Below are 19,910 nucleotides of genomic sequence, written 5' to 3' on the forward strand. Positions count from 1 at the left end.
TATAATTGTATATGTAAAGGGTGATTTTTTAGTTATTATCTTTTTGGCAACACTAGTTTGAACAGCTGACGCACGTTTCGTGTTTTGTTTCACTGTCAAACATCTTCAGTTTAATCTATAATTTAAGCATGACTCGTCTTACAAACGAACAACGCTTGAAAACTATTGAATTTTATTATCAAAATGCGTGGTCTGTTAAGAAAGTTCATCGAGCGATTTTTACTGAAAAATTGAGTTCAGCGACAAAGCTCATTTTTGGCTCAATGGGTACGTATCTATGTAAATAAGCAGAATTGTCGATTTTGGAGTGAATATCAGCTAGAAGCGAAGAATGCGAATCATAATATTATTTTGTATGGCTATGTTAAAGCTCATTGAACATTTATTCGTGAGATACCCGCCGATATGTTGGAAAGAGTATGCCCAAATTGGACTAAGCGGATGAACCATTTGATCCGCAGTCAAGGTCAACAACAACATATACCAATTTCATGCATTTTCCTGAATTTTATGTTTTTTTTTAAACTTTCCTATAGCTTTTAAAAAATCATTTTTTATATAGAGGCAAAATAACTGAAAAAATTACCTTCACATCGTCCTTTTTTTTGTTTTTAGAAAGATTGCAAGTTAAAAATCCACTTTCTAAAAAACTATACAAATACAAAGTAATATATGAACACATTAATTTAATAATAATTAATATTTTTTTAATAATATGCTTTGTTTTTTAAGTTCGTATAAAGTGTTCCTATTTATTTGCCCAGCATATTATAAAGCGTGCAACAAACGGATTACAAAATTTTGATAACAAATATTACTTTTCAAAAATCGTAACTTATTAAGCATTAACAAAATACTTAAAATCTAAAATAAATTAAAATTAACACAAATGCTAAAGACAAAATTACGTGACATTAATATTTGTATATTTTACTTTGTCCATAGCTGTATGTATTTGGAGAACATATAACGTAGGTCGGTCGTTCTCTTAAATTTAAAAAAAAAATATATATAAACTCAATGTTTCTCTAGGTAAAAGAAATGATGTGTTTGGCACTCAGAAGTAAAAAACACCCTTTATTCTCTTTTAAGTGTACTGACTTTTTTCGTACGAGTAGCAGTCAAATTTTTAGAAATTAAATTTAAAAATAACAAGTATTCTATAATAATCATCAAAGTACACTAAATTATTCTTTTTGTTGCTATTTTTGAATTCTATCTCTTATAATGTATTTTTAAATACATTCATGTCTTTAAGTCGTCTTTATCCAGACAACAAACACCAAAAGAAAAATAAACAAATAAAAGTACAGATAGGTAAACAAACAAATTTTTCGCCTACAATAATAATTTATTTCACATATATTCTAAATTTATTGGAAAATCCCGTATACATGTCTTTTTTAATTAAAAATAACATAAATTAATTGTTTACATTTTTAACGTTTATTGAACTAATAAATATTTTTTTCTTTTTTTCAGGTAAGTGTGCAAATTTTATTTTAAAGAAATATTTTTTATTTCTGTGAATACCAAATTCAAAAAAAAATATAACAATAAAAGTTTGTACAAGTGGGCGCTAATGAGTAAGTAAACAATTTTAACACAAAAAATTCTATGAACCAATCTACGACAGTGCAAATAAAATACCTGCCTATAGATATTTTTAACACGTGTTGGAGTTAATTTTCGTATAAGTAAATATTTTACGTAGACATGCAATTGAAATTGTTTTTTTTTTAGAATTTATTTTTAGAAATATCGTAAATTATTTTTAAATTTTAACAATTTTTTTTTATATTATATTGCAAACAAAAAATTCTCACTTATGTATATAGGCTTTAAAAGTACTTAAACAAAATATATGAACAGAAAACACATAAGCGAAGAATACTTTTTAAGGTTTTTGACTTAAAATCGCTTCACTATATAAAATATTGATAAATTTTTAACTAAAAACTTAAATCTTCAAGCGACTTAAATTTTAAAAGTGATTGTTTTGTGTTTTTCATACAATTTAAAGGGTTTTCTTAGCTCACAAACATTTATGGTGGTGTTCCTCAAGACTCCATACTTTTACCATTTTTCTTTTTCTTCACTAAATCTCTTATCTTCAATATTTTCACATTTAAAAATGTCCATTGTTGTGTGACGGAATCTCTTGAGATTTTCCTTTTTTTCAAATTCGCAGTTGACAGATTTTGAATTGAAAAATATTACGGAGGTCAATCATTTTGTAAAAGTTTTTACATATTTATTTAAGTACCTTTGTCATTTGAATAGAATGCTGCAAATCAATTATTGGCAAATTTATCCTAGGTAAATTTATTAATTGAACTTAAGTACACTTAAGAGTTTCAACTAGTTTCTAGTTCACCCAATTGTTCCCAATTGGATAATTTGTTTCAAGTCCTTCAGTTTTTCAATTATTTATTTTTTTCAATGATTCACTTTAAGGAAAGATTTTAAGGGCACTCGAATAACATTTCACAACAACAAATTAATAAATATTATGTTCTGACCGATAAACATGCACCTTTCTAGATTATATTTGATAACTTAATGAAAACAGATCCAAAAACAAAATAGAAAAGTTATCATCTTGTTTGAATTATAGTTGTCAAGAAGGAGGGCTCAAATTCTCTACATTAATCACGTTGATTACGAAAAAATTGCACTCAATAGAAATGAATAATGAACTGTTAATTATACAATAATAAAATAAATCAACTTGATAACAAAAAAAATATCTACATTATATTTTCAAATGAACAAAATGATGTTGTAATATTGCACATCCCAGACAATAAGTCGATTTCAAGTTTCTAGAATGTACACCAAAACAAGCACTTGGCTGAGTCAAATAATAAAAAAAATTTACTCATATAAGTTGCAAGGTACACAACCCATGTTATTATTAATTCCATAGTGCATTCGCTTTTCACGTGTTCCGGTATTTTATAAAGAAATTAATACTTGGTTAGCTTTTTTAATTTACATGATGGAGATTTTGTTCTTTTTTTTCAACAACTATTCGTATATTAATAATAAGTACTGTAATACATATTCATTTAAAATTATATATGAATACATTAAGTAATGAATATTAACATCTGTTTTAACTTAAAACTCTTTCAAAGGCATCCATTAAATAATATACACTTATTTTGAATATCGTAAAATTCGAGATATAAAAAAATTTCTAATGAATTGTCAGTCTAGTTATTGCTTTAGAAAATAGATGTTTAAAATGACTTTAAATTTAATTGATTGAAATTGAAGAAAAAATAATTACTTAATTTAGAAAATGACTTTTTAAGTGTTTTTAACTCTTTTTATTTTCTCATGGCGATATAGAAACTTAACTTTAACAAATTTGCTTACGAATTTCATACAGATAATTTGTAGCTCTCTAAAATTTGTCTATATTTTCAAAATTAGATTTAAAAACAAACTATATAAATATGTTGACTTAACGTACTAAAAACGAAAAAATGAAAATGATGTTGGACAAAATTTAAACTACATTATCCATGTTTACTGACAATGTTTTCTTAATTTTTGCTATTATTATCATTTTTTTCCTAAGAAGTTTGATAAACTACTACAAGACTCATTTTCTCAGGTATAAGAAAATAAAAAAACAAAAATTCGATTTCTGGTTCTTGCACAATAAATAGAAACATTTTAATTCTTAAAAAAACAAACTAAAAAGTTTGTATTTCAAATACCTACTCCAAGTACAATGTAAGAAAAACATTTTAGATAATTTAATCATAATCCGATTATTCTTGTTGTAATAAAATAAAATAACTTTAAATTAATTCTTGTGTACAATACCCGTGTTTTGTTGAAAAATCTATCAAAAGTATAAAAGAATTTTACACGAATAACAAAAAATATATCCGCAGTATAAATACTACCGATAAAAGTTAAAGTAAAATCTTACTACGGAAGGGCTTTTGACATTTATTCGAGTCTCGAATAGATCTTATGTGATTTCGTTCTCAAATGTTGCATTTGTATGTCGATGGCTATGTTCGTTGAGAAGTGCATATATTTTCCGTTAGGGAAAAAATCAATCTGTTACTGTAGATATTATTAATTTTGTTAATGAAAATGGACTAACTGGGCTTATTTTGCAAGAAGAGAAAAGATAATTAAGTTTTGCCATGTTTCCACTAAAAGTTTATCTTAGTTTAGATTTAATAAATCTTTTTGGTGCTTCCACAAGGAGATATAAAAATGATTAAGTTTGACAGTACTTTCTAAAATGGTGTTTCGATGTTTCTTATTAAGTGCAAGTGAGATAGTTTGATTCGGTTTAAACATTGAAGAACTGAATAGTTCAGCACCATATAAGAATATTCTACCTACTCCATGTGCATTTTTTTTAAATTTGATTAAAGCAAAACTGTTTCTTTGTAAACAAACTTGCAAATAAACAGACCATAATGCATTATCTGGAAAACGAACCTCTACACACTGGTTTTTCTTCACAAATATTGACTCGACTCCGATCTCCGACTTTAACTTTTGATTTTCACAAAAATTTCTTCTATTTGGGTGTTTTTTTTTGTATTATTATTCTGACAGATCTTCTTTCACTTCTACCAATTTTTAAATACAAAAATCTGGCTACTACCGATGCGTTTTCTTGGGAACTATTTATTTACTATTCATAGAAAGCCAAAAAAAAACACGGATAACGATGTACAATGTTCAAACAAATTTATCGGATCTCATAACAGATTTATCGAAAATGCAAAATTTGAATCTAAGTTTTCTGAATTTCCTTCCCCATGTTTATAAAATTTTAGTTTTTGTGTTTTATAGCCTATTTCTTGAAAAGATTCTAGTCTCTTAAATTCGGTTTATTGGGGAACTAGAACTCGATTAAGTTTAAACTCCATTCTTCATCAAGTTTTCAATCGTTTGAACAATGATTTTGATCTCAGTTTGAGATAGAACTTCAATTTTTTAGACCCTCAAAATTGGAGGTCTAGGATATTAGTACATAATTTGGCAAAGTTTTTAATTCTTAAAACAATTTATTGATCATATATTAAATATGAGATCACCGGATCTTTTCACGAGCAATGATAATAAATTGTTTGAAAATACATTTAGAACACGCACAAGTAGAGTTCGGATTAATGTTGAGTTTTTGAACTAATAAGACAACACAAGATTGTATAAAAGATTAAAAGGCTTTAAATCTGTACTAATATTCTTTTCTGTTTAGAGAACGCTGATTTGACGTTATGCCTGTAATGTTTATTTGGTGTTGCTCTCTTCACATCTAATATTTTTCCCACCAACCCACGCCACGGTGAATCGAAGCCTATGGACGTTACAAGGAAGACATAAGGTCCATGGACCCTGTGGTATTTTGTGCAACCTTATGGTGCTTGGACATTGTAACTGCAGAAATGTAGTCACTTCAAAATTATATTAGAAACAAAAATGCAAAACATTTTAAAAGCAAACAGCACATAACAATTTTAAAAATAAAACTAATTTAAATGACATTTTTTAAAAAATAGTAATAAAATGTAGTACCCGTGCCATGAGTGTTAGTGCGTTGGACTGTCATGCCAGAGGTCTTGGGTTCGATCCCTGCCTATGCCATCTAAAGTCTTTTCACGGGTACTGTCCCTTGCGAGGAATTGACAAATTCTCCAAGAGTAACTCTTGTCATGAAAAAGTGCTTTCTCAAATTCGGCATATAAACTGGGACCTACAGTTTATATGCCGAACAAGATTCCTGACAAGATTACTCGCACACATGAATGGTTGAGAGTTGTAATTCACTAGGCCCTAGTTCTCAACGGACTGTTGCGCCACCCAATTTTTTTATTTTGAATACAAAATATAATAAAAATGTCGATGATTTATTTGTAAGAACTTTGTTATTTGTTATTTGTTTTTTTGAATTTGGTAATGTTTTGAATTTCGGTTTTATGGTTTCACGTTTGTTTGATTCAAACATATTCGAAATGTCTTTTTCCCTTCAGTATTTTTATTTTTAAATTTTGTTTGTAGTACAAACATAGCCATGGTAATGGCTCTCTTAATATCGAGATAAGGCACTTTCGGCCAATACCATTTTTAATAGCGTGCTTATTGAACAGTTGTATCTTTTAAAACTGTCAAGCTGTCAAGCAACTTAAAATAATAAGTTACATGATTTAAAAACGCATTTAAGTCGATTACATTGCCAGTCTCGGTTTGTAGTTTTTCAAGACAACGTTTTTGTCCGTGTTGTTTTTCGAAGAAGTGATCGCAATTAAATACTTGTGATTTAAAATGGAATTCATGACGAAATCCGGGACCAAATTGGTCATGAAAAATTTCATAGCCTGTCCGCAATTAATCTGATTTTGTATTCCATTGTTACTTTGGATAATGGTTTTTTAAAAGCAGTTAAATTCAAGATAATTTTTAAAACAATCAAAACAATGTCTTAAACGGATAACAAATTCCAAATAATTTGAACAAACTGTGTTATTTTTGTATTCAGTCCAAAGACAAGAAAAGTTCTTCGAAAAAATTGTTTAGAAAAGTGTAGAAATAAAAAGAAAGAATCTTTTTATTTCTACGAATTGTCTTTAATCATTTAAAAATTTAAAACTATTAAAAAATTGAAAGTGAAAACAAAAGTTTTTGGGAATGATTTGAGATTTTCAAAGTCTACGAATTTTTTGAGTACCATTAATTGATAGATACATTCATAGATATACAACATCAACTAGGTCTCTTCAAAAATAAATATTTATTGTATCACAGTGGTGTCAGTTTTTTATGTCGTTTCCACCTTTTTTAAGATTGCGTGTAATCTTATTTCACAATTCTAAGAACTATTTTGAACAAGAGTACTAAAGTTTACTATACAAAAAAGTTTTTAAAGTTAACTTGGCTTGAAATGCTATAAAGAAAAACACTTTAAAATCCGGAAGACGCATAACTAAAACAAATCATATGATTTTTGTATACAAAAAAGTTTCTTTCTTATATGTATATTTAACTATATACCTCAGAGCTTCTACAAAAAGTATCACCTGTACATCACGATGCAGTTGCTATGCACAGCACGCCATCATTGTAAACAAATGAAAAATGTCAACGCATCAGCATTTTTATGATCGAATAAATCAGGCCTACTCACCTTTTATAAAAGTGAAGTGTCTTCCAATGAAAAATAAATATAAAAAATAAAACTCGACCAAAAAATGCATTTGATGCAAAATTACGAAACCCATTTTCGTATTGTTGTATTTATTTTTAAAATGAGTCCATCGCATGCAAACTGCAATTTTTCAGCCACTTACGGCCTGAAAGTCAGCCAACTAAAAGAAGAGTCATTCATTCATTCATTGTTTTTATTTCTTTTTTGTATTATTATTGGGAGCTATGTTACAAATGTTTTATGTGCGGCTGTACTCGTGTTCAATCACCATCATATCATCAGAAGCCATTCTCCAATATCGTGGTAGACGTTCTCTAGGTTTTTTGATTTGTTAATTTGCATATGTTGCTTTGTATTTATTTTCATATACCGTAGATACTATTCGATTGTAACTTAATTGATTTCTATTGGGTTTCGTTGATTTATTGCACAAGTGTAACTAAGTTTTATGTTAGTAATTTTGGAAAGCAACAAAGTCGATGTTTTAATTAAAGTTAAAAAATTACATGGTGATGTAATTTGTTGAAAATTCTGCACCAAATTCTTTTTCTTTAACAAATACGAAAAGTCCTTTCTATTTTTATTTTGGTTCTCATATAAATCCCCTCTAAATCTGACAAATCCTTCATTTTTGTGTTTTTTTATGAATTTCAGCTAAAACATACAATCCATCTATTTATTTTTTGTAGATGTCTTATTTTTTCCCGAGAGTGGATTTTTTTTGTATTATTATTATTATTATTATTGACGTTGTCGTCATTGTAGCCGCGTCGCGTAGCTCCGTCAGTCGTGAAGATCAAATGTTAAAGTTTCACTTTACTATACCTATGATGTGCAATGTGCATAATATTATTATAAAAACAAAACACAAAATGCTTCTATAAGATCATAGATAGATGACGCTGATGGTCGGTGGCGACTACGTGTCTTGTCAGTGTTTAAGGCTAATAATCGAATAATTTGCTAGTCACGATTTTTCTGAATGTAAATTTAACTTTAATGTTTTTTTTTTGTTTTCTATATTTTTGCTTTGTTTTGTTGGTGTTGTTTATATGAACCGTGAATCGAAACGCATATTATAGGTTTGTTACATTGTTTTGAAAATTTTGTTTTGAAAGCGTTTGATTGGAAATTGATAAAAAGAATAGGTATACAGAGACTACTTAATGGAAAATTTCAACATGCTTAAAGCTGAGTGTTTAACTAAATAAGTATTTATTATCAATTTAAAGATCTTAGAAACTAATATTATTTTGCCAAAAAAGGTTTAATTTTTGAGAAAAAAAGATCAGGTTTATTTAGGAATTGATTTCAAATTAAAATTTAAACTTTTTTAATTAGTTAAACCATGTTTGTATTAGATGGAACAGAATGTTCATGAGAAATTACATTTGTTGAAAAATTTGTGGCATTCAAATGGACACCTCTTGAGTTGGAAATAATATTTGCAAAAACGTCTTGTTTTAATTTTTTTTTCTTTTGCCAAAATCATAAGCCTGGAGCAGTCTTTATATCTCGTTATCTGACTCTTTGTTCTTTTACTCTCAAAGTTTTGCCATACAAACAAAAGTTTATGAAATATGTTCTATATTTTCAATATTTTTCGAGAAATTTAAGATTAACAAAAAATCGAAAGTGGTATCCCACAATTAAAGTCAAAAATGTATATTGTTGCCTAAACTAATGCCTTAAGTATGAAGCAAACTTACTAGCTCGCGAAAAAAAAGCCTGATAAACGTTAAAAATTTACATTATAATTGTTCTATTTCATAGGTCATTAGCTTTTCACTATAAATTAGACAGCAAACAGTTACTTTAAAGGCATACAATGGCTCTTCTTGCGTTTGATACGGATTGTTAAGTCATAGACTTACTACTTTTGCTCCACAGTTTACTGGCTCACTCAATAGTCTGTCCTTTATGTTCCTTGATTTATTAGCGTTGATATTTTACTTCTTGATAAATATTTATTTTTACATAAATCAAAGAAAGACAAAATCCAAATCAAAAATTCCAATAAAATACAAAAAAGTACGCATACACCTCAGTGAACCATAATTTTGTTGTCCTTAGTTTTAAAAGATAGCATAATTTCGTATTAAAACTGAACATGGACATAATTTTTTGGAGTTAAGTTAAATAAACGGTGATTTTTTAAGAGCTTGAGAACTTTAAAAAAAAAAAAAAAACGCATAAAATTTGCAAAATCTCATCGATTCTTTATTTGAAACGTTAGATTGGTCCATGACATTTACTTTTTGAAGATAATTTCATTTAAATGTTGACCGCGGCTGCGTCTTAGGTGGTCCATTCGGAAAGTCCAATTTTGGGTAACTTTCTCGAGCATTTCGGCCGAAAAAGCCCAAATTTCTTCGGAAATGTTGTCTTCCAAAGCTGGAATAGTTGCTGGCTTATTTGTGTAAACTTTAGACTTGACGTAGCCCCACAAAAAATAGTCTAAAGGCGTCAAATCGCATGATCTTGGTGGCCAACTTACCGGTCCATTCCTTGAGATGAATTGTTCTCCGAAGTTTTCCCTCAAAATGGCCATAGAATCGCGAGCTGTGTGGCATGTAGCGCCATCTTGTTGAAACCACATGTCAACCAAGTTCAGTTCTTCCTTTTTTAGCAACAAAAAGTTTGTTAGCATTGAACGATAGCGATCGCCATTCACCGTAACGTTGCGTCCAACAGCATCTTTAAAAAAATACGGTCCAATGATTCCACCAGCGTACAAACCACACCAAACAGTGCATTTTTCGGGATGCATGGGCAGTTCTTGAACGGCTTCTTGTTGCTCTTCACTCCAAATGCGGCAATTTTGCTTATTTACGTAGCCATTCAACCAGAAATGAGCATCATCGCTGAACAAAATTTGTCGATAAAAAAGCGGATTTTATGATTTGCAAATTCAATGATTTGCAAGCGTTGCTCGTTAGTAAATCTATTCATGATGAAATGTCAAAGCATACTGAGCATCTTTCTCTTTGACACCATGTCTGAAATCCCGCGTGATCTGTCAAATACTAATGCATGAAAATCCTAACCTCAAAAAAATCACCCTTTATTATGAGGATATGAAAGATGATCAACCAGGGCATCTACCAACAAGCTTTTCCATCTAGCTCGGTACCTACCTTAATGTCTCCAGTTTCCAAGTTGGGTGAGGTGACTGTCCAATTGTGCGCGTCACCTTATCCGCGGTCTTCCTCTACTGCGTTGTCCAGTGGGTGTGGATTCGAAATCTTTCCGGGCCGGGCATTGGTTTCCATGCGCTCGACTTGACCCAGTAATTCTAGTCGTTGGACTTTTACCCTTCTGGCTAAGTCTACATCCCTGTACAGCCCGTACAGCTCGTCGTTCCATCTTCTCCTCCACTTCCCTTCGATGCATACGGGACCGTAGATCACACGAAAAACTTTTCTCTCGAAACAACCTAAAATCCTGTCATCCTCATTTGTCATAGTCAATACTTCTTCACCGTATAGCAGGACGGGGATGATGAGGGTCTTATGTAGCGACACTTTCTTAGCGCAAAGAAACAGCGGTTAGTAAGAGTTATTCTTCGTTTGATCTTAGCGCTGGTGTTGTTATCTGCGTTTACAGCGGAGCCTACGAAAACGAAGTCCTTGACTACCTAAAAGTTACGTCTGTCAATTGTGACGTTTTGACCAAGACGTCAGTGGTGTAGGTCCTTTCTTGACGACACCATTAACTTTGTTTTGTCCTCATTAACCAATACATCCATTTTTGCCGCCTCTGCCTCAATACTCGCAAAAGCCCCATTGACATCACGTTGAGTTCTTCCGATTATATCAATGTCTTCAGCAAATGCTAGTAATTGGACAGACTTTTAGAAGATAGTGCCTTTAGTGTTGACGTGGAAGCTCTGCACTATTCTTTCAAGAACGATATTTAAAAAATCGCATGACAACGCATCACCTTGTCTAAAACCTTTTTTGATATCGAAAGGTTCTGTTAAATTGTTTCCAACCTTTATGGAGCAGCGCGAATTCTCCATAGTTATCATGCGGCCTTAAAATCGATAAAAATATTGGTTGTTGTCGATTTGATATTCTTAGGTTTTTCCAGGACCTGCCGTAATGATTGTGGACTTTCCTGGTCTAAAACCACACTGATAAGGACGTATACGCCTTAGTGAACCATTATTTTGTTGATATTTGTTTCAATAGATAGCATAGCTTCGTATTAAATCCTAACATGATGGTAGAATACACTTCGTTTTAAGGCGGTAAATTAAATATAATGAGGATGTAAAAGATGATCAACCAGTTTATAATATATTTAATAGTTCAAGTGAAAATTCAAGATTTTTGTCGTAATTCAGGATCCAATTTTTACATGTGCTTACTTTCATGTAATATTTGATCAATAAATCAATAAAAAAATTTGAGACCCTAAATAGCAGTTTAATATTTTATAATCTGGCTTATCAAAGGCTTAAACACTCTTTCCCTTAAAATGTCTATCATCGTCTCTGATCAAAAATGTAAATTATACAAATTCTTATAAATCAATTTATACTTCCTAGTATCTGAATTTCCTTACTTTTGATTTGATTATTGAGAGTCAAAGAATTAAAAAAAATGATATATGAAGTGATATGTTTGCTATCCGACCCACATATTTTCCCTAGAATGACCAGAATGTTTAAAAAACACATTTCTGCAGTCGTTTTGCAACATGACAGTTCTAACACGGATACGACTTCCTATCCTTCCTTAAAAGTTTTGAAATGCATTCAAAGATAAATTCGTAATTTAATCGTGTTGGCAGCAGAACCCAGACACGACTCCGATTTATTTATTAAATCTTTTTTTTTCTTGCTGCATATTTTTGATTAATGTACACACCTTCTTTTCGTATAATTTCATTGTGTTGTGTTTTTTTTTTATTTTGTATATAGAAATGCACGTCAAATAAATTTCATACTTACAATACAAGTTGAGTATATCAGCACATTACATATAAAACATAACCGCACAAGACCGGCGTGAAATTATTATAAACAATTTATCGCGCAATGACAGGCTTAACAGCACGCGTTAGTATAACAAGAAGGCGTACACACGTTGCCGCCATCAAAAGTATTATATTTTATTTTCATTGTATCTAATATTTCATACGTAGATTAACACTGAAAGAAATTTTCTTAAATAAGACACAAATCAGATGAAAAATTATTAATTTGTTAGAATACCAAAGTATCATTTACTCAAAAAAAAAAATGCTGAAAAAAGCTGATCATAAACTACTTACCTTTTCCTCAAAGCAATCTTTGCAACAAATCATCAAATTTATAAAAAAATCAATTTTTACTCAAAGCAAATGCTTGAAAAATTTGAGTAAATGCTATAAATGACATAATCCTGATTTCTCAACTGTATGTTCAACTCCACCAAATTATTCTTCAAAAAGAAATGAAACATTAATATGCCAAAAATCGATAAATTTGCATAAAACTGATTTACTTAAAGAAAATGCTTAAAAAAGTTGAGTAAATGCTTGTTAAATAGCAAGAGTGCAAGTAAGAACTTAACCATCTCAATTTTCGTACGTAGAATAATCAATAAAGTTATATTATGTTAAGTTATACAGTTAAGTTAAATTCGCTTTAAGCAAATGCTCTAAAGAGCAAAGTAGATGCTCAGTAAATGCATACATGCTCCGATAAGCAAATGCTTACAAAAACCCTTATTTTTGACAGATCCTACACTTGCAATGTGCAAATCTAACATTTTTTAAATATTGTATATTTATGTGTGTTAGAATTGCATATTTCCATTGCTTGTGATTTTCTGAGTGTAATGTATTTTTTCAGAAAAAAAGAAAAACGGAAAAATGTAGGAAAACTTCAAAACCCCAAACTGGCACTTAACAGATTTTTCCAAACAAATCCAATTTGGTAATTCAACTCACACATATTTTGCAATGTTTTGGCTGATATTTTCTTTTAGCTGTCAAATCTCAACGAAACGTTGTTGCTGCCGCACGTTATGTAAGACATTTTTGTTTTTGTTGCTATGAGATAATAATATAACCATTCCCCACTGCTTAAGCTTGGAAATAATAGTTGAATTAAGCGAGTATCTTTTGACGAAAATAGAAAAAAAAATATAAATTCAAAAAAAGGGTGCGCCTGACGTTCCAATTGCTTCTGTCAGAAATCCAACAAACTCAAATCAACTCAGCTCAAGTCAAGCCATTAAGATCTACAGTGAATAGAAGAGGTATATATTTGTAGATATATAATGTGACAATGATGATGGTGATGGTTTGACCTGACAAGTGTGCCATAATATCTCGTGCGCGGAAAGAGGAGTGGTGTCGTCAGCCTCACATCAGGTTGCAAGCTTTGCTCCACTAGATATAAACAAGATAGGTTGATAGATACCTACCTCTGTATTATTGCAAAAATTGTCGCACGTTACTAAGCCAATTGCCATGCAGATAATGTCCCCATATATGGGGGGTAGGTAAACTCGTATATTGTGATGAGATCGGTGTAATGATTGCTATATAGAGTTGGTGTGATCACTGCTTAACTTACATATATGTATGTATAAAATGTTACAAGACCGGGAATGGAGACAAATTATATCTATCTATGCAATGGCTTGACTTGACTATACTGCTCGTACCTACCTTCCACCAGCTGTTAGCTTTGGCATTTGTATAGTTAATTTATTTCCAACAATTGCGTGAGATGTATTGCAAGCTGTCATGTTTTAAATGTTGTTTTGTCTGCTGAATTTTTAAGTGTGATTTGAAACAACATACATGGTTGGTAAATAAGCAAAAAGGAGGCTATTTCAAATGTTGAAACCTATAAACCTCTTTAAAATAGATGAATAAGGTCCAACATTGTTTTTTTGTGTAAGTCAAAATTTGAACAAAACGTAGTATTTGCAGTACACGACTCAAGGTTCACTTCAAGGGCTCAACAAAAGTTGTAAGATTTATAAATTATCCAGATATTGAACAAGTGATTTCTTCCAAGTGATCTGTAATATGTGTGACTTTCTTTGAAATCTAAGTATTCAATATTGATGTCCCAAATTAGACAAGTGATTTTGTCGATTTGGATAGAAGCTAGAATAAAATCTAGCGTCCCTCTCAAAGAAGTACGTTATAACTCATGATAACTCTTAGCCAAAAATCAATGGCGGAAAATTCGTATTCGTGTATTTCAAATTATTTAAGAATAACCATTTAAGTAGTTCCAAATGAACTTGTTTATCAAGGATTTATTAAATACCTCTTTAACTAATAAATTTCGAATTTCCTTTTATTAAACTTTTTGGAACGTATCTATAACGTGAATTCTTGTTAAAATAAAAACAAACACCCAAATCTGGAACACGGACTTTCAAATCCAAAGCTTAATAATTTTCTTTTGGATTTCCCCAAATAGTTTAAGTTAAAGTATTTGTGTTTAAAATTCAACAAATGATCTTTTTTCAATTTTAATATCACACATTTTCTTTCTTTAACTAACATTTCGAATAAAGGATGTCATAAGTCAAGTTTGAAAATCAACGTTTGTATTCATTACATTATAAAAAAACTGTTTTTTTGGAAAAAACACTGCTTCTGATGAAAATTTGACAAAGTTATACAAGTATTTTTCTTGTCAAAGTAGCTCTTGTTCATTCTTGACACACATTTTAGCAAACACCAAGAAAAAGCTCAAAGTTTTAATTACGAGTCCTTCATTACTTGTAAGTCTTCTTTTATTGAACAAAAAACAGTGTGGGAGATAAAATAGAACCCTGTGGCACACCTTAATAAAATCGAAACAAAATTCAAGCATTTGTAAGATTCCTAACAATAAACGATTTCTGGAGTTTCAAGAAATGTATACTTTTTTTCAAGTTCTATATGTATTTTCTTATTTATCACATAGAAACAATTCTAGAACTTTAGCTGCACGTTTCGACAAAAAAAAAATAAATCAAAATTTAAAAACAAATTTTGAGAGAAAGTGTATACATACTTGGAAAACATTCATTATATATTTTTTCAAAACCGAAGTTTTCTCGTGCTTTGACTTATTCTCCTGCAAATAATTAAAGTAAAACAAATTTAATTTCTTTTTTGGTATTGATTTTCAAAAAACATATCAAAAACAAACATGTATGTAAAAATTTTAAAATAAAACACAATGAAGTGTGAAATCATGAAATTCACTTAGACATACCTAAAATGTATACATTTTGAAACATTCTACAAATCATATTTGCAGTCAAATGTTTTTTCTTATGACATTTTCAAGACAAACCACTTATTTTTGTCATTGGAAAAATTTACAAAATAAATTAGCTTAAATTTTTATCAAAGAAACTCTCAAGATGAAATACTTTCCAATTCAATTTAAAGCATCTGTTTCGTTTTTTTTATGTTTTTGTCTGTTTGAATTTGTTGAATTTTTGAAAGCATGACTCGAATGTTATTCTTATTGTTTCCCAGGACCAAGTATACTTATATTTTCTTCGCGTGACATATGTGCTTTAAAATTATCTCAAAAGACACAACCTCAAAGGCAAAACAAAAAAAATAATTACAATTTAACATTTTTTGTATTGTTTTTTTCTTTTCAAATTGACGTAAAAACATTTTTTAAAACAATTCCAATGTCAAGTTCAATTTTACTTGACAACTAAATTTATTATACCAAAAGTGTCTGTCAATTTTTTGAATTTTTTTTTAAATTTATTTTGTTGGATTTTGTTGGTATCCTATGCTATGCGGTTTTTTCAAGTTCATTGATTGTGTTGTTTTTTGTTTTTGAGTTTTTCTTTTCGTAAAAGATTACACAAAGGGCATTCAACGAATTTTAAGTTTAAAACCAATGCATCTTGTTCCTTTAATTATTAATGTCACATTCGTTCAGTGACATTGAATGTTGCGATTGCAATAAATGCGCTTATTTAAAAAAAAGAAGACAAGAAAGACCTTGAATTAAAATTCAAAGAGTCATTGGTTTTTTGTTTTTCTTCATTTTTATTGTGCCTGATTTATTTTTTGATGCTTTTGCAACATGACTTGTGGGTGGACCACCAAAAATTTAATTAAATTTTGTTTTCTTAAATAAATAATATTTTGTAAGTGATTTATAGAAAAAACTGGAGGTAGTCTAGCCAAATAAATTTAGAAACAAGAATTATGTTGAGCTTAGTAAACCCAAAGATCGCTGCTCTACTTGAAGTTATGTGTTTGGGCGTCACAGTCACATAATTTTTAGATGGTCCTAAGACAATCAGCCTTATATAAAATGTTGTTTTTTTTTATTTTATGAAGCGCTTAAGTTGGAACGTCAAGACCATTACATTTTAAGTTTCACCTTGAAAAACTCTTAGCAGGTTTTTAAGGGTGCTAACATAACATAACATTTTATTATAAAATTAAGTTTTAGTTTCTTATTCTCAGAAATGTGTTTACTTCAACAAGAAAGCAATAAAATCTTGAAATACTTATTTTCTATCATACATTTTTACTTTCTATTTTAGATTAAGTTTTCCAAAAAAAAATTAAAAAAAGATTTGTTTTTATTTTGATTCGAAAATTGTTCATACCAATTCAAAAGTTTTTTTCTGACGTAATTGGCTCTTGCAATGGTGTTATCCACGATATCTTGGAAACGATAATTTAGAAAGCAAAAGTCTCATCAATAAAAACCACGAATTGATATAAGTTCTTTTTTGAGCCAAGGTTTAAAAGTCGAAAATTGCTTGCTCAAATTAGCTGTTCGGATTCAGCTTAAAACTGTAGGTCCTCTCTGTCGCTGACAATAGTACTCGCACACAGGAATGGTTGAGAGTTGTAAGTCACTTGGAACTAGGACTGTTGCGCCACCTAATTTATGTTCTAAATTAATTATTAGATTATTGTTATTAAAGATACAATCATGTTCCCAGAACAAAGTGCGTGCCTTGATAGCTTGGGCAAAGGCTGGCTGAATAGTTGTAAGTTTTATCTTAAATCGAAGTCACATGGTCATGATGTCCAAAAGATAAACGCTCGATTTAGTAGTGAGTACAAAAAGTCATCAATCGTGTGTGGCTCTTTGGATGTCTAAATAACCATCAATATGCTGGAATTACATTTTTGCTATAACGAAGTTGTAAAGATCTGAGGAGCCAGAAAGTGTGCAACAACACAGTTCAATATGCATATAGATCTAAAATCAACGGAAAAATAAGCCTAGGTTATTCAATTTAAACTGATCGCAGAAGCTGGATCAGTATTTTTCATCTCTGATATTGACTATTACATCCGTTGACTATATTTTCTTCATATCGCAGCAGTTTCTGGAGCCATCTGCTTCGTTCTTAAGGTTCCTGCATACTATAAGCCTTTTATCCCTGAAAATGTTGATCGCGTTAGCCAATGTTCAAGGCCAATCGTATGCTATACATTTCTACAAATGGTGTTAACATCATTGGAGCTACATACTTAACTGACCTTTTGTAATTTATCACGAAGCTGGCCTAAAATTGTTTGGGGCTTTTTACATACGATTAAGAACGCCAAGATTAAGGTATAACATGCCTTCTGGCTTAACATCTTTTGTCACAATGTTTCACTTGACCAAAAGTACAGGGAAAATTGAATAGTTTAAAAGACATTATAAGGCTGATACAAGTTTATTAAAGTCGAATCTTTAAAGCTAGTACATATTTGTTTAACTTAAAATCGAAGTTTATACCAATCTTTTCTATCCTTTAAAAATAACGATGCAATTACCTTTATCACAGCTTAAGATACATTAAAGTAACTTTTTTAAATTCTCATAGAGGCCAATAGACCCTTAATGGAAAGCAATTTCTTTTCAATTTTGAATAATTAGTTATTTTTTTATTTTCTGAAATTCATTATTACAAAATCAAGCCTACCGACATTCTCAATCTATTCGGAGATAATTTATTCCGAACTTGTATGAATTTTAAGTAGTTCCGATTTAATACTTAAATTGAAAATTTCACGTGAAAAATAAAATCAGATAAAACGTACCACAATTTAATTATTATGCAAATTAATCTTTAACAATTGTCAAAGCCATTGAAGCGTTAATATTTTAAGGAGAATCCCAATTTTTGAAAAATAAAGATAGCTAATCCTTTTTTAAAAGGGTTGAAAAGTTATTTATAAATCAAAATTGAAAAATCTAAAGTGCTTTAAAAAAAAAAATGATGATTATTTCATATTAACATACTAATCAGATGCACATAGGAAATAATCCCCCAAGATTTCAGCATAAGCCAAATTATTAAGCTTAGGTAAAATTTAGACTATATCTATAGTTAGACACCTTCCTAGGTTCACTTCACCTTACGTAGTTTCCTTACAAAATTAGTTTGTTTATAATTTTTCTACATTTCTCTAGTTTTCTTTATACATAAACTGATATGGTACACAAATTACTAAATTGAAAATAAATTGCTTTAAAAATATAAAAGAAACTAGGTAAGGACAGGTTCTGGTATACCACATGAAATTAAAAGTTTTTCCTTACCTAGCGTACCTAGAAACTCATATAAGTACTGTGTTTGTACTCATTTCAAGGAGTACTGTTACTTTTTGGCAACATTGATTTGAACAGCTGACGCACGTTTTGTTTCACTGTCAAACATCTTCAGTTTGGTCTATGAATACCATGAATTGTCTTACAAACGAACAACGCTTGCAAATTATTGAATTTCATTATCAAAATGCGTGATTTGTTAAGAAAGTTCATCGCGCGCTTCTTCCATTTTATGGTCGTTACGTAAATATGGTCAGTTACTTAAATATGGTCAGGGTACCAAAATAATTGAATATCAGCGAAAGGCATTGTAAGAGCTACCAATTCATCCAGAAAAAGTCACAGTTTAGTGCGGTTTATGGCTGGCATCATTGGACCATACTTCTTTAAAGATAATGCGAATCGTAAAGGAACCCTTGATTTTTATCCTGGCCAAAAAAATAAGAGCGGGGAACACAATTCACCTAAATTTTTTGAAAATATCCTCACCTCTAAAGTCTTAGTATTTTGTAGGATCCCTTTTTTTTAGTACCGCATCGCATCTTCTTGGCATAGAATCAATGAGTTTTCCTGTATCTCTTTCCATAACGCCTGTTGATTAGTGTTTTTTTTTTGTCGAGACCCTATTCTTTAAATCTTTCCAAATATGATCGATAGGAATAAGATCCGGAGATTGAGATTAAGAAGGTCATTGCAGTACCTGCACAATATCACTACCTTAGCCGTGTGCTTGGGGTCGTTATCTTGCTGGAAGGTCCACACTAAAGGCATATTTTTTATTCGCCATATGGAAGCATTACATTTTCCGAAATGTTCAAATAGGTTACCTTGCTCATATCAATTTTTAATCAATAGATAGGACCTACTCCAGCATAAGAAAAACAACACCAGATTTTGATGTTGCCGTCACCGTGCTTAATTGTTTTTATGGTGTTCCTATGGTTTAGTTCTTCATTGGTCCTCCTTCTCAAATAAAGTCCGCCATCAGAACCAAATTAATTTATCTTGGTTTCGTCAATTTCTGCAAGTCGATTGTTAAAGATTTACGTTTGCAAATCGCAAACGCTGCTTTATGTTCTTAGAACTAAGTAACGGAATCTTTCTCGCAATACGACCATTTACATTTTTATCCTGCAAACGTCGTCTGCGGATTGCACGAGAGCTTATATCCAATAT

At 30.4% G+C, this 19,910-nt stretch overlaps 1 protein-coding gene and 1 long non-coding RNA gene across 11 annotated transcripts in view; one reads left to right on the top strand and one right to left on the bottom strand.

Moving 5' to 3' along the window:
- The window catches only part of LOC129948770 (protein bunched, class 2/F/G isoform), a 236,594-nt gene that overhangs the window by 133,277 nt on the left and 83,407 nt on the right, over positions 1-19,910 (top strand). The gene's annotated exons all lie outside the window — the stretch shown is intronic.
- LOC129948773 (uncharacterized) lies at positions 1,331-3,134 on the bottom strand. The gene is made up of 2 exons (XR_008781957.1): positions 2,267-3,134; positions 1,331-2,172 (listed from the first exon to the last, which is right to left on the bottom strand). It is a non-coding gene; the product is annotated as an uncharacterized LOC129948773 (long non-coding RNA).

This window comes from Eupeodes corollae, chromosome 3 (genome assembly GCF_945859685.1).
Source record: "Eupeodes corollae chromosome 3, idEupCoro1.1, whole genome shotgun sequence".
Classification (NCBI taxonomy): domain Eukaryota; kingdom Metazoa; phylum Arthropoda; class Insecta; order Diptera; family Syrphidae; genus Eupeodes; species Eupeodes corollae.